At 46.3% G+C, this 16136-nt stretch overlaps 1 protein-coding gene across 4 annotated transcripts in view; it reads left to right on the forward strand.

Moving 5' to 3' along the window:
• Nucleotides 1–819: 819 nt before the first annotated feature.
• fynb (FYN proto-oncogene, Src family tyrosine kinase b) overlaps nt 820–16136 on the forward strand; it is a 44058-nt gene continuing 28741 nt past the window's right edge. For 3 of the 4 annotated variants that reach the window (XM_028953518.1, XM_028953521.1, XM_028953522.1), the window contains exons 1-2: nt 820–961; nt 13449–13516. The gene's annotated coding sequence lies outside the window, so the exon portion shown is untranslated. Of the gene's footprint in view, nt 962–13448; nt 13517–14621; nt 14641–16136 lie in introns of those variants that run through there. The other variant, XM_028953520.1, reaches the window with a different exon arrangement.

The raw sequence follows: 16136 nt of genomic DNA on the forward strand, positions 1-16136 counted from the left end.
AGATGTTCTCCTGAGTTCTTCTTTAGTGACGCTAAAGCGCGCTTGGGCTCGTTTTTGTGGAAAGGTTCGCCATTGATCCATGTTTTCTGCATTTGTAGATTTTGGCTGTCGTCGTGTTTTTTTTCGGAGTCCAAATGTACTTTTCAATGCTGATTGATTAATCAATTACTGATAATTACTAGTCAATTACCAATTACTGAATTTCTTTGGATCGTTGGATCGCGGCATGATGTCGCTTTTTTGGAGGGCGGGGGGGTCTTTTGGATCAATTCACTTTGCCTAGCTGAAAGCTGAAATAAAAGAGTTTGTGGTCTGTTATTGCCTACCGCGTAGTAAAATCACGCCGAATTGGAGCGCTGAAGAAAAACAGCCGCCCGGTGCTCCACCTAACCTGTTTACAAATCTCGGCACCGCCGCCCGCCCCTCCGCAGTGCGCCCTTCCTCCTTATTGGCTTCGGGACCTGTCAATCGCACTGGGACTATAGTTGCCAAAACCGCTGACTTTACGTTGCTACTGAATATCAATGGTTCTGGGTCAAAAAGACGGCTTCGTATTTAAGGTAAATTTTCACAGGGTTCCAACACTTGCAACAAAGTTCGTGAAGTCACCTACGCTTTATTTGGATCGTTAACCATTGTAAGAGCAGAATTAGCTTGATACGTTTGAGCCGTAAGGAAACGACTCGGGCAAAATGAATAAATAAATACATGCACTAAGCGATTATCCGTCTATCTAAAAAGAATGCTCGTTCGTCCTGGGTTGACTTTCTCGCCCGCTTCTGCCTCGTGGTCTGGCAACCCCGCCTGCCTCACCGTAGCAGCGCGGCGCGTTCGCCATCACACGGACGAGCCGCTGCCGCCAGCGCCAGTCACGCTGCGCCAGAACCGAGCGGAGCCGAGCCGGGACGCCGCAGATCCACTATGGAATAACGTGGCGCGCAACATCCGACCCGCTTCCGAGGTAAGAACATACAAATTCGCCGCTCATCCGCCCCGGGACCTGCCAATCACGGGCGGCGCCGATCGGCCAGATCAATTCATCCGATTGGCTCACCGTCCCGTTTCTGGGCGCCGCTAACGGCGTCTGTCCTGCTCCCGTCTGGTGCGTGTGTGTTATTTCGATTAAAATATAACATCAGTAATAACAATAGTAATAATAATAATATCACATGAGTCCCACTTGCCCTGCAGCGGTGGTGGGAGGCGACTCGGCACAAATAACCCCCAATTATAATCATATATGGCTTGTTTATTTGTTTTAAATATTTATTTGCCCAGTTTATAGGGTCACAAAAAAAAGACATAAAAACACAAGCGGACTCCGCCTTCCGTGATGTGTCGCATTCCGTCCCTCTGGTCGGGTCATCTGTCGCCGAGTGCCACCCTCCCTCGGCAGGGGACGCAGGGAATGACGCGAAGTGTCGTGATGTGATTTTTTTTCTCCTTGTTATTGTCGGATTTTCACTCGTGGACGGCCGTGTGTCGCGTTCTTGTCGCCGTCTGTGATGGATGCCCGTCACTCACAGGTCAGCGACGCGGGCCTGGTTTAAATATTCACACACACACACACACACACACACACACACACACACACACACACACACACACACACACACATATATATATATATATATATATATATATATATATATATATATGTGTGTGTGTGTGTATATATATATACTTTTTTTTTAAATGCACATGTAAACAGCAGCCTCTGGTATTTAGTAATTTATTGGCGTTATGAACTCTCCATTTCTTTCCTTCGTTCCATCTGCAAACTTGAATTTCACAACAGGGCAGGGCCTGGAGCAGAAATGCACTCCTGACCTTGCACGAGTTTCAGTTTTACACCGCTTAAACCTGACTACGTAGCGGTGTCATAATCCGACAGATGACTGGTTTTTCCTCCATATTACCGGTTTGGGGCAGTGGTGGCCCTAGCGGTTAAGGAAGCGGCCCCGTAATCGTACACCGCTCCCCGGGCGCCTGTCACGGCCGCCCGCTGCTCACCAAGGGTGACGGTTTAAAGCAGAGCGCACGTTTCGTTGTGTCACCGTGTGCTGTGCTGCAGTGTCTCACAGTGACAATCACTTCTTCTTCCCGAGCCCTCTCACACCGGACCCACGAGCATCGGCTGCGGTTGCGAGCGTCCGTGCTCACGAGGTTGCCATGACGTGCTGGCCGGCATCAGCACCGACTTCCACATGCAGGTGCTTCAGCTGCGCGCTGCAGGAGATCAACAGTCACAGGGTATCCATGGAAACTGCTGAGCGTCGCGTTCCGGGACTTTTTGGCTTGCAAGGTCACTTCATAGACATTTTTTTTTTTCAGGACGATATTTGAACACCGATCTCATGTCTCGTGTTTCCACTGCATCATGAACATTGTGAGATGTGTTGAGGGCGAATTTAGTGAAACTCGGCCGATGGAGCCGCAAGATTGAGCGCATACGTGCTTTTGTGGCCTCGGTAGTTGTGTAATCTAGATAATTTGTTCCTGGATTCTGCGTCCTGGTTGTTCTTCAGGCATGGTTTCTGCTGGCGTGGGTGGACTTACTTACTCAAGCTTTAGGCCCCAGGCAATGTAAGTGACAGACAAATCCTGGCCCCAAAAAATTAAAATTCCAAAAGAATTCTGTTTTTACGCTACATACAAGTCGGTTTGTGTCTTTCAATGTTTGGTGACTCATGTGACAATGAGTGTCGGCCTGAAAACATCTCCTGTCTCATGTCGTATCGGGGCCAGAAAAGGACGGCTAGGTGGTGCAGGAAAAGTGTTGTGACGCTTGACAACTTGACGTCGCCGCTGCCATCCGGCTGACAGGCGCAGAAGGTCGCAGGCGACCGTTCCTGTCCCCCGCGGTGGGAACGGCCGTGTGATGGGCGGGTCTGTGGGGACTGAGAATGACACCCAACATTCAGAAAACGCATAAGCAATTTAATCTGCACCAACCTATGGTACAGGCCAAAAGTCTGGACACACCTTCATATTCAATGTGTTTTCTTTATTTTCAGGACCATTTACGTTGGTAGATTCTCACTGAAGGCATCAAAACTATGAATGAACACATGTGGAGTTATGTACTTAACAAAAAAAGGTGAAATAAGTGAAAACATGTTTTATATTCTAGTTTCTTTGCTCTGATTACTGCTTTGCACACTCTTCAGGTCGTCACCTGAAATGGTTCTCCAACAGTCTTGAAGGAGTTCCCAGAGGTGTTTAGCACTTGTCTGGATTGGGTTCAGGTCCGGTGACTGTGGAGGTCAGGTCTTCACTTTTTATTAAGTACATAACTCCACATGTGTTCATTCATAGTTTTGATGCCTTCAGTGAGAATCTACCAACGTAAATGGTCATGAAAGTAAAGAAAACACGTTGAATGAGAAGGTGGGTCCAAACTTTTGCCCTGTACTGTATATCAAGGTTGGGCTGAAAGCTTTGAAATTCTGATCCCCAACAAGGACAAATACAAGAAAATTGCACCACAAACTCAAGGAAAGTTCACATTTACAGCATTTGACAGACACTCGTTCATCATAGAAATCCCTAATTTGGTTCACTAATGACCAGGGGCGCGTATTGGCAAGGATCTCGTAATACAATACATATTATAATACGAAACGATTATATCACAATATATTTGCGAGATTGTACATATAACGCTCGACAGCACCATTTACATTTACAGTATTTACCAGACGGCCTTATCCAGAGCGACTTACAATCAGTAGTTACAGGGACAGTCCCCCCCTGGAGACACTCAGGGTTAAGTGTCTTGCTCAGGGACACGATGGTAGTAAGTGTGATTTGAACCCGGGTCTTCTGGTTCATAGGCGAGTGTGTTACCCACTAGGCTACTACCACCCTGGACTGAAATTGTATACAAAAATATCGATATTTGATCGATGAAATTTGTATCGGTGAAATATCACTGCATACAATATTGCGATACATTCCTGTATTGATATTTTCTAACACCCCTCCTAATTTCTGATCTGTGAATACCACTAGCTTAAGAACTCAGAACCCAACTGTACGTAAGAGGCCTTCTCCAACGGAAGAACAGAGAAGATATGCTGAAGCTTAATTAAATCTCGACTACGGACCATTTGACACATTGGACCTCGGAATTCGGGCCCGTTTGGAACTCCAGCGTTCACTCGGCAGAGAAATGGGAAGAACAACCTGCGGTCAGGGCCGAGGCGGCTGCAGCCAGCGGAGACGGCCGCCGAGGGAACGCTCCTTCGAACGGAATTCAATCAGCGGCAACGCTTTGCTTTCACCAGGTCCCCGGGGTGCGTGGCCCCGATCGCATAACTGCGCGCACGCGTGTCTGTTTGTCGACTTCGGAATACGTGCCACGCCTCGTCCCTCCTCCGTCACCGCCGAGCGATGCAGCTTTGCTCTCAGATCCCGCCCCGCGGCTGCGGTCCGACTCCCGGCGCGGCCCAGCTCCGCTATATTTAAGTTCTATAAATAAATGGGCCGTGCTAACCGCGGGTTCGAGTATTTTGGGTCTGAGGTGGCCACACGGCCGTCAGACGTGCCGTCGGGGAGCTGAGGATTATTGCCTGTGGAAAGCGAGAGAGGCGGGAAATATTTCGAATTTGTGACCAAGTGCCTACTCAGTTCCACTCATTTACATTTACGGCATTTACCAGACGCCCTTGCTGTTAAAGTAAAAGTAAAGTGAAGTGATTGTCACATGTGATACACAGCAGCACAGCACACAGTGCACACAGTGAAATTTGTCCTCTGCATTTAACCCATCACCCTGAGTGAGCAGTGGGCAGCCATGACAAGCGCCCGGGGAGCAGTGTGTGGGGACGGTGCTTTGCTCAGTGGCACCTCAGTGGCACCTTGCCGGCTCGGGATTCGAACCAGCAACCTTCTGATTACAGGGCCGCTTCCACTAGGCCACCACTGCCCCATTATTAATTTTGTTAGTTACAGGGACAGTCCCCCCCCGGAGACACTCTGGGTTAAGTGTCTTGCTCAGGGACACAATGGCAGTAAGTGGGATTTGAACTTGGGTCCTCTGGTTCACAGGCAGGTGTGTTACCCGCTAGGCCACTACCACCTTCACCTGTTGGACAGTGACTATGGGACTGAAGCAGATTCCTGAGAATCCTCTGCCATGTTCCTGACTAAGTCTTGTAGGGCCAGTTTAACCTCAATATTTCATATTACCCAGACTGGTCTGCTGAACGTGCCTCAAAGAAGCCATTGGCCAATGTCAAAGTGGGTGGAGCCTATCACAAGCCACCTGAAAACCTACGGGAACTTGGTAGTACGCGATTAACATTGTCTACAGAGGACTGTAGACACTGAGTTTTGAAGTCTCGTGATGTTCTACTAAGCGCTTCACTGGCAACAATTGGACTTTGTATTTCACCCAAAAAATGCGACCGTGCTAACATTCGCTGCAAAAACGGTTGCGGGGTGGGTGGGGTTAAAATGAACAGCACCGCCTTCGGCACACATCACTATGCACATCTGTAAGATGGCGGGCGTGAAACACAAGAATTCGGTCCCAACAAACAGTGAGCGCTTTGAAAGGCGGGTTCGTGCTGCACGTCTGTGAATAATGATAGTAGCTGAGTGGGTGGCGGCGCTCGTCCCGAATACTCGACGCGAGAGTGACTGCAACACAGCCTGTTTTGTGATTTATTAATGATATGCAATGTCTTTGCGTCCGAGAAAGGCCCAAGCCGCTCATATTTAGTAGTGCGCGTTGTTTTTGACGTCGTGTGTGTGGCACGGGGCATCTGCCACAATGCACCATTATTATCATTTTTTTCACTTTTAAATATATGTGTGCTTTAAAAATGTTCCCCTGGTTGCCATGACATACGGCAGTGGCTGTCTGGGTCATTATATTAGTGCGCAACACCGCATTGCACATCACCGTCTATGTTGGTATAAAATGAAACGCTGTAGGTGTCAGTATGCGTTTTGATGATAACCTGACCTATTAGACCACATAAAATGGCTTTAAAAGCCATTAACTACAAGCAGAGTTGTGTTAAATTCTCCAGTATAGTTCCAGTATTCCTTTTAGTATAGTCATTTCCAGATAGACCAGCCACACCTCCTTGGACATCCCTGGGGAAAGTAAAAAGCGTTGGTCATTTACGTATTATTGTATTGGAAATAAATAGTTCCATTTTCAATTTTGGTTTAGTTTAGTTAAGATTCTGGTCATTTCCAGATGGACTAGCCACGCCTCCTTGGACATCCCCGGGTAAAGTAAAAAGCGTTGGTCATTTACGTATTATTGTATTGGAAATAAATAGTTCCATTATCAATTTTGGTTTAGTTTAGTTAAGATTCTGGTCATTTCCAGATAGACCAGCCACGCCTCCTTGGACATCCCCGGGTAAAGTAAAAAGCGTTGGTCATTTACTAATTATTGTATTGGAAATAAATAGTTCCATTATTAATTTTGGTTTAGTTTAGTTAAGATTCTGGTCATTTCCAGATGGACTAGCCACGCCTCCTTGGACATCCCCGGGTAAAGTAAAAAGCGTTGGTCATTTACGTATTATTGTATTGGAAATAAATAGTTCCATTATCAATTTTGGTTTAGTTTAGTTAAGATTCTGGTCATTTCCAGATGGACTAGCCACGCCTCCTTGGACATCCCCGGGTAAAGTAAAAAGCGTTGGTCATTTACGTATTATTGTATTGGAAATAAATAGCTTCAGTGTTAATTGTAGTTAAGTTTAGTTAAGATTCTGGTCATTTCCAGATGGACTAGCCACGCCTCCTTGGACATCCCCGGGTGAAATAAAAGCCGTTGGTCATTTATGAATTATCGTATTGGAAACGAAGTAATAGTGAAGTTCCGGGCTGCTGAAGGCTGGGCCTCCGCTCTCGCTGCAGCATTATTATCATTCCGCCGCGGTGCTGATGCGGCTCCCCGGAGCCTGTCGGGGGACGTTGACAATCAGATTAACTGGCAAGCGCCGCCCAGATCCATCCGGCCCGTCCCAAACACTCTCCCCCCTGCCAATCACTCGGCCCGCACCGCGTCTGGCTACAGCGGCGCACAGTTCATTCTCGCCAGTGAAAAGTTGCGTCTGTCCTCGTGTGACAGGGACGTCTTTGTGTTCAGTCCTGAATAAAATGCAACGCCACGGTGGCATTTGGGAGCCGTGTCATTGTTCGGCCCGTGAGAGTCCCTCTCTGTGTCCTTCAAATGTGACGTTAATACGACGGGTAGTAGAAGGCGCTGCTGTTTTTGTCGCTGTCGTTGCCGCCGCCCCTCCCACGGCCCCGCCCGCCTCCCGGCGGTCCTGAGTCGGCTCCCCGGCATCATGCGGGAGCGGACACGAGAGAATGTGCCCCCCCGGCCCCCCAAACGGCGACAGGAAAGACTGGTCTTGTTGTGCTGGGGAGGTCATGTGACCCCACCACGCCATTATATTTTATTGTCGGATGAAAAGAGAGCCGGCGGTGCCCCCGGGCCTCTCTGGGCGAGAGCCGCATGCGGCTCGGAGGGCCGCGGAGTGGACCCGGGCACATGGGACGGCTAAATTGCACCGCTGCCCCGAAAATTACACGTTCCCATTCGGCGCAGGGGAAGGCCGAGGTCCCTTTTTACCGTGCGTTGGTGCCCAGAATAAAAAATCTGCTGTCAAACCATCAATTAAACAGTGTTTTTTTTTTTTTTTTATCATTTTTTTTTTTTTGCTGTCAGGCAGAACATTTCTACCTTCAGGGGTCGCAAAATCATAAGGTTGCCATCCCAGCCATGCAGGGAGCACATCTTCTTGGAAAGGCCATAGTTAGATGGTGCTTCCTCCAAGGGATCCCACATTTTTCTGATTATTTCTAGTGACTTCGTGAGCTGTATGCCTCTAGACAAAATGTTATTAACCTCTTCAGCCCTGGGCCCAACGGACACACTCAATTTTAATCATCTCCGCAACTGCATGGTCTATTAGTATATAGTTTTTTTAAATAGTAAATCGCGGCGCTCCTTGAAATTACTCACGAGTGTAGGAATCAGCATATATGTCAACTGGATCAGAGAAAATGAAGATGGAAAACGTCTGAGAGAGGCTGTAGAAGTAATATTCCTGAATGTTCCCCATTCAAAAGAACAACATGCAAAAAACTGACTCAACAAGAACAATATTTATTGGTTAGAATCTTTTTAAATAATTATAGTACTAAAATGAACCTTTTATTGAATCTTAAATCTATATTCAATATCCAACTATATTCAATAATCAATGGAATAAATGAACTGTATCTATATTATTGTATATCATGGCATTGCTTGAATCGTTTTCTTTTTTTTTTTTTTTTTTAAGTGTGGCACAGTGGCACCCTATGGGTGCCAACACTATTGTCTGCCTCAACGTCTTCTGCACTCAAGAGATGTGCTTCACCAGACGAAGATTCAACAGGACAAGCTGCCGTTCTGCACCAGAATATCCCCAAACGTAAAAACTGGCGCGATCATAGTTAGGTCTCCTTTCAGAATCAACAGAAACGATGTCTGTCACGTGTTCTGGACTGTGATTCTGTACAGTACGAGCAGGCGTATCTCGCAATCGCATCGACCGACTCGCAAGGTTCCTGCCTCGTATGAATCGTCTGAGCCTGGTGAGGTTTTTGACCTTTTTGGGGGTCCTCCGGCGCCAGTCGGGGTGCGGTTTTTGCACTGACATTTTTTTTTAAATTTGATTTATTCACTGTTGTACACGGTCCTGCCGAGTTTTTTGTTTTTTTTTGGTAATGTTTGTTTTTGTGCGTGCCGTTGGAATTGTGTTTTGTTTAGGTAGTTCTGTGTCGAGATTCTCCACGTTGAGACGATATGCGATATGTATGAATTGGTAGATGTTTATGGGTGTTTTTATTGTGCGGGGGCCGTAGCTTGGAAGAGGTTATAAATGCTCTGTAATAAGTTTGTTTGCCATTGATGCCACGATTTTTCAGGAGGTTTGGTTTATTGGAGTCGCCATCGTCAGTGGCTCACTAAGTGGATGCCTGTGTTACCCAGCTCCGAATGGAGGTGTTGAAAATGCACTGAACTCCAACCCATGGAGACATGGCATGGTGTCAGTTTAAGGTGGTGCCTGCGTCCAGGAACGACGGCGCTCCAGCTCGTGAAGTCATTGCTGCAGAACAACAGAGGCGAACAATGGGTCAAGGAAAGTTGGAAGGAGGGGTAAGAATGTCACAGCGCTGCCTTTCTGCAGTCAGAGAATGACTTTCACAGCCGTGAGACGTTCACAGCAAGCCTGAAATCAGCACGCCAGCACACCCACACGCCAGGAAACAGAAACAAATTAGCCAACCAATTTAGGCCCGCTGCTCTATCTCCAACTGGATCTGCTGTCGCTTATTCTGCGCAAATTGGGAAAACCAAGTGTGCTGCACTCTGTCTGCTTAGGAGATGATCTCAGATCTGTTCGGATGAAAATGCAGTAGGGTGAGCAGGGCTGGGTACCAACACAAAGAAGGTCCAAGTGTAGGGAAGCAAAGAATGACACACTGACATGGCAGCAGGTTGCTATGGTGACACAACCTGTAGGACGTTATGCAATTTTTTAAACAACGCTTTTTACAAGAATTTTATTGATTCTTATTATGGACAGCATCAATATCTAATCAATATTTCTGTGAATCACCATGAAATATATTGAATCGTAACCCCTGACATGTACGGCATAGTTAGATTCTTGCCGATACAGCCCTAGTCATAAACTTGGACTTCATTGGGTTCTTAGGCAAATGTGTTACCCACCAAGCTAGTGTCGGAATTTTAACCATGTTGCACTAGTACACACATAAAAATGTTAAGATAAAATACATAAGATTGAAAACAAGATATTTAAGGGCGGTAGTACCCTAGTGGGTAAGACACTCGTCTGTGAACCAGGAGACACAGGTTCAAATCTCACTTACTACCATTGTGTCCCTGAGCAAGACACTTAACCTTAAGTTGCTCCAGGGACACTGTCCCTGTAACTACTGATTGTAAGTCGCTCTGGATAAGGGCGTCTGGTAAATTCTGTAAATGTAAATGTAAGTGCCGCCAAGTCAGTTATCTATGGCTGGTGTGGTGCTTGTTGAGGACTGAGCCAGCACCATATTTTTGCATACAAAAATATTGATATTTGATGTGATGATATTTATTGATACAATATTAGCACGTAAAATATCACAATATAATGTTGTATCGATACAACAATGACAACCACTTCACTTAGCGTTAGCATTTTAGCATTAGCATGTTAACATTACCTAGATCAATACAATAATGACAACCACTTCATTTAGCATTAGCATGTTAGCATGACCTAGATTAGCATTGCTAGTATGAAGCAGAAGTGGGACAAAGTCATTGCTTTTCAAGTCACAAGTACGTCTCAAGTCTTTGCCCTCAAGTCCCAAGTCAAGTGCCAAGTCAAGACATGCAAGTGTCGAGTCAAGTCCAAAGTCAAGACTGATAAGTCTCAAGTCAAGTCCTAAATCCTGCAGTTTGAGTTTCAAGTCCTTTCAAGTCTTTTCTACCGCACAATAATAATATATTTTCACCGATCGTGTATGCTTTTAAAATCTATTGTTTTATTAAAACAAGTACAATTGAAACTGCAGAAATAAATAGTGCTGACATTGCACTATTAACTTCATTTTTAACATTTAACTCATATTTTTTAAGAACATTCTTCATTTTAAACCACTGCTTTACAGAATAAACGCATCTGAAAAAACAAGTGCAACTGTAATTATTCGAACAAAAAGTGGTAACATTGTATTTCCATGACATATTGCATTTCAATTAGTTCCACAGCAGTTTGTCCTGTCCTGTAACAAATACATGAACATAATAGACTTAACCGCGGGAAGTGGAAAATGAGATGTACTTGTGTTTACCAACTGTTTATTCATTTAAATAGCTGCATCCATGTTACCACGTCACGTTTGATGTGGTAATTTCACAGTTCGAAGACTCATTCTCGCCCCCTACAGTGCAATTCGGCTAGGTATACATCCGCGCTAAAATATCAAGATGAAAGTCATCATAGTGTAGCGGTTCTTCTTCTGCGTTGTGTAATTTTTTTATTTCGTTTCTTGAACCACAAATGATGAGCTGACACCCAAGAGATTTTCTGTGCAAAGTGTATTCTGTACAAAAAGCAAGGTTGCGTCAGAACATCGCGTCACATCGCGTCTTTCTGCACCTCTCTCTCTCACAACTCACGCCATGTGTGCAAGAGAACTGAACATTAACATAAAGCATTCACAATTTACAATACTGCATTCCTGTACAAAAAGCAAGGTCGCGTCAGAACATCGCGTCTTTCTGCACCTCTCTCTACAATATACAGTATTAAAAGAACATAAAAAAATATTCACAAAATAACACACATGCAAAATATTCCTAATATGTACATAAATTAAAATGAAAGAAATAACTTTTTGCACACAAACCCCACGCACCTCTCACAGCTCACGCCATGTGTCCAAGAGACCTGAACCGGGTCTCAAAAACAAAATAAAAGTCTTTAGAAAATAAGAACATAAAAGACACAAGAAAGAAGAAATATACTTATAAATCTAGTGTAACCATTTAACTCCGGCACAATAGCTTGCGTAGTATAGACAGAGCTCCCAACCCAACTTTGTGAATAGATTATTTTTTTATCGCCGATAAGAGTCTCACGTTAACGCAGCACGTTTTTATCGCCCGATAAGCGTCTCACATTAACGCAGCATGTTTTTATGGCCCGATAGGAGTCTCACGTTAACGCAGCAAGTTTTTATCGCCCCATAAGAGTCTCACACAGCACGTTAACGCCGATAACGGCCCACCACTAATATGTATGCATTGTATGTCTTTGTTGGTGGCTAAAATACACGTTGCTGCTGACCGCCGTCTACTGTGTGCGATACTGTACATTGACTAATGTTATGTATAAGTATCTCATCCTACCAGGTTTAAAAAAATCACTTTAATAAGTGTACGAATTAAGGGAGTGAACTCGCAGTGGACAGATTACCAGTTTGCGATGTTAATAGCGAGTTTACAGCCTCACTGATTTAACTACACAGCAAAGAAAAGTTAGCAAATAAGCGTTAGCATTCACTCAGAACTTACCGTTCTTTGTGCAACTTCAAATGTCGAACGAAGTTGGAAGTTGTTGCATCTCCGTCTGTAATCTTCGACCCGCATGTTTTGCATACTGCTATTCGTTTTTTGTTGACCACCTCGTAGTTTTTATATCCGAACGAAACTATCTTTGGTATCATTTTGTCTAACTGGCGCGTTATTTGAGAGTTCCACTGCATTGGTTGTCCTGTAATTTGATTGGATTGATGCTGTTGGCTCAAAACAACGTGGATCTAATTTGATTGGATGTCTTGCTGACAGCAAATACGCGCACAGACGCACATATACACAGACATTGAAAGATACAGAGCGTTCAGTAATAACATGCTTTTTAATCTTTGGGTTTTCTGGGAAACAGCAAGTCTTGTCAAGTCAAAAGGCTCAAGTCCAAGTGAAGTCACGAGTCAATGATGTTAAAGTCCAAGTCGAGTTGCAAGTCTCTTTACATTTTGTCAAGTCGAGTCTAAAGTCATCAAATTAATGACTTGAGTCTGACTCGAGTCCAAGTCATGTAACTCGAGTCCACACCTCTGGTATGAAGCATATATAAAACAAGACTATCCAACAGGAAAGCTTATTTCCTAAGACCAGACATGACCTCCCTGCAGAAAAGCAGTATGCTGGTGAGTAGTTTTAATAGGTTTTGTGACAGGTGTACAAACTAGCTGGAAAACTGGCTAACAAACCAACAGAAAGGTCGCTTATGCTTGATCTAGCTGGTGTGACTTGCAAAAAAGTTCTAAAATGTGCTCCAAGCTGGCACTTTTCATCATCAGTAGAATTGATGGATTGTGCGAGGACGTAGTGTTTTTATTTGTGCATGTTTGAATGAGCTGATGTTAGCACACTGAGAGCCTCGGCATAGATCATCTGTGACTGAATGCGCTGATGCCGCCGTTGTCCTCTGATTGATGTTAGTTCCTTGAAAGAGGAACTGCGGATGCATAAATCGTTTTAATTTTCTCCGTTTGAGAATGAGAAACTCCCTGCCGCTTCGTTTTTCCTATTTAATACCCGGCAATAACACTAAGTGCCTCGTGCCGGCCGCCGGAGTCCTCGGGACAGACATGCTCGAGAGATGAGGCCACGTTGAAGCGGGTTGGGATTAGGCCCAGCGCCTGGGTTGATTTGGTTGCGCAACCTGTTGTTTGTCACCGTACAGGTTGCAGCCGGACGGCACCAGAGCTGCCGGGGGGGCTCCGAGACCCACTTTCCGGCGCCGCGGCCATTGCTTGCTTTTTTTCCGCCAGTTGATAGTCATGTTTTATGGAAAAAAAACTGGGATGAATAATTCAGTGCTTTTGTCCTCCCACAGGGCCCCTGTTTTCATGGTGCACAAAGCAATGAGGAGCAAATAAAGGTCCTGACACGCCGAAACTCCAGGTAAGCATGTTGCTGTATAGAAAAACGATGGTTTAATGTGTTTGCCTCTTGGTCGTGGCGTTTAACGGGCAAACCGCTTGAGTTTTGCGCCCAGTAGTGCCCTCGGTTTGTTATAGTTGCTGACAGTTGTGCAAATGAGTGAGTCCGTGTGTCCCACAGAGGCCACCTCTGTATGAATCCCAGTGAGCGCAACTCCAGTAAGTCCAGTCTGTCACTTGCCGTTGACAAGGGCCACAAATGCGCTTCGGGGGTGAATTGTGCAACGTTTTCCTGCCACTTTTGTCCTCGGCTGAAACGCACAGCGGGCACGATGGCAGATTTGGTATCATCGCAGCGCTTGGCGGCTTTTCGCCCTCGGAGAGGGACTCAGGCCCGGCGGCTGCAGAGCGCCATTCTTTTGCTGTCCCACCAGTTCATTTATTCTCTTTTGAGCGCCTCTGAAGGAATAAAAAAAAAAGGCGTGCTGAGACTGTCAATGGCTCTCGGGTTTCCTCTTCCTGCTCGGCGCGCTGGCCGGTCCCCGGGTTCGCAGAGGAAAGAGGCGTTTACGCGGGGGACAAACCGCCGGAGAGGGGAACCGAACGGGAGGCTATAAATGGACATGGAGTACAACTCTTTTCTAAAATAAAGCACGAGAGGAAATGGCCCCGTGGCTTCTTATTATGTAGAAGGGGACACGCACACCTTCCATGAATGTTAACACAGCAGAGCGTTTAAAATTCGAGGCGCCACGCGCCACCGTATTGCTACGTCGTAGGCTCAACGTTAACGGGCGGGGGTTTTATGTATTTCTTTATTTTGCGGAAGCTGCTGTGCGAACGATCGGCGGACGAGAGAGGAGCGATGCATCCGGCTCCTTGAATGTAAGTTTGAAGTGAGTTTGAATTGAAGTGGGCGGGGCGGCTTGCACTCCCGCCCACTCGGCCACGTGACCTTCTGCACCTTCCTGCGGTGGGAGGCGGGGTGTGGGTTTCGGGCCTCAGATGAGTCACCGGCTCCCCCGTCATCGTTCTGCAGGCGAAAGTGACCTGAGGTGAACCTGCAGACAGCTCTACTGCCTGACGTTGCAGGATGGCGTCCCATCAATGGAATTTTGACCCGAACGCAGGAATGTGGAGGACGCGGTTCGTCCGAGTTTTATTTACTTTTTATAATGTTTGCTTCTGTGTTGTCTCGGCTGAATTTGTCGTCACTACGTTGTCTGTTGAGAAAAGGCTCTGATAACAGCTCTATAACAGCTCCTTCATGGGTCACAAGGCACAGTGTCAAAGTTCACAGAGGATGAAGATGCCTGTTCTGGGGAGGGGAGACTGGCCCTTGCTTCATGTTAGAAAGTGAAGTGATTGTCACACGTGATACACAGCAGCACAGCACACAGTGCACACAGTGAAATTTGTCCTCTGCATTTAACCCATCACCCTGAGAATAGGGTGGTAGTAGCCTAGTGGGTAACACACTCGCCTATGAACCAGAAGACCCGGGTTCGAATCCCACTTACTACCATTGTGTCCCTGAGCAAGACACTTAACCCTGAGTGGGGTACTGGGGGGTACTGTCCCTGTAACTACTGATTGTAAGTCGCCCTGGATAAGGGCGTCTGATAAATGCTGTAAATGTAAATGTGAGGGAGCAGTGGGCGGCCATGACAGGTGCCCGGGGAGCAGTGTGTGGGGACGGTGCTTTGCTCAGTGGCTCCTCAGTGGTACCTTGGCAGATCGGGATTCGAACCAGCAACCTTCTGATTACGGGGCCGCTTCCTTAACCACTAGGCCACTACTGCCCCGTTGTTGTTGTGGGCCATTAGTGAAAGTGATTGTCATCGTGAAGCACCGCACGTGTCCTCTGCTTTTAACCGTCACCCTTGGTGAGCAGTTTGTGCCATGACAGGCGCTCGGGGAGCAGTGTGTGGGGACGGTACCTTGATCAAGGTAGACCTCAGGGGCACCTTGGAGGTTCAGTCCTTCCAATGACCCGCCAGGCCACCACCGCCACCATAAGTGTAAGCGTAAGGCCTGGAGGTGACGTTCTTCAACCGCTGGATCTGCAGGATGGGGAGGCGTCTGTGAAGCTGCAGGCTGTTGCCGGGGGGACCGAGGAATAACCCGTGGTGCCCCATGCAGGGCCTTTCTGGTGGAGTATTGCTCTTATTATTGTAGTGTATAAGTAGTATAGTGACGTCTGTCTGTCACCCTCCCCTCAGCACCATGTGCATCTTGCATTTATATGTGTGTGCAGTACCTATAAATGCGAGGCGGGCCCCGCCCGTCTGTGTTTACGTCTCCCAGACGCCATTAAGAATGTTGCCCTCATTCAGGATGTTCGCTGCCGTTTTGTTAGCTGTTGGGGGCGGGGCTGGTTGTGGTGGTGAGCATTGTCTTGTTAATGTGTTGTTGCATTTTTTTTGGTGTTGGGGATTTGTTTACATGGTTTTGGGGAGACGGGGGGGGGGGGGGGTGTACAGACTAGAGAGTCCTGCAGTACTCTACCTCTAGCCTGTTGATGATTAAACAATGAATAAAAAAAGTATTCACTATTCTTGGGAACATTCATATATATAAATTGTATTGAAATGAAAGTTTGAATATATGGAATGAAACTTGAATATATGGACTGAAAGTCT

The sequence above is a fragment of the Denticeps clupeoides genome, chromosome 14, assembly GCF_900700375.1.
Source record: "Denticeps clupeoides chromosome 14, fDenClu1.1, whole genome shotgun sequence".
NCBI classification, from domain to species: Eukaryota; Metazoa; Chordata; class Actinopteri; order Clupeiformes; family Denticipitidae; genus Denticeps; species Denticeps clupeoides.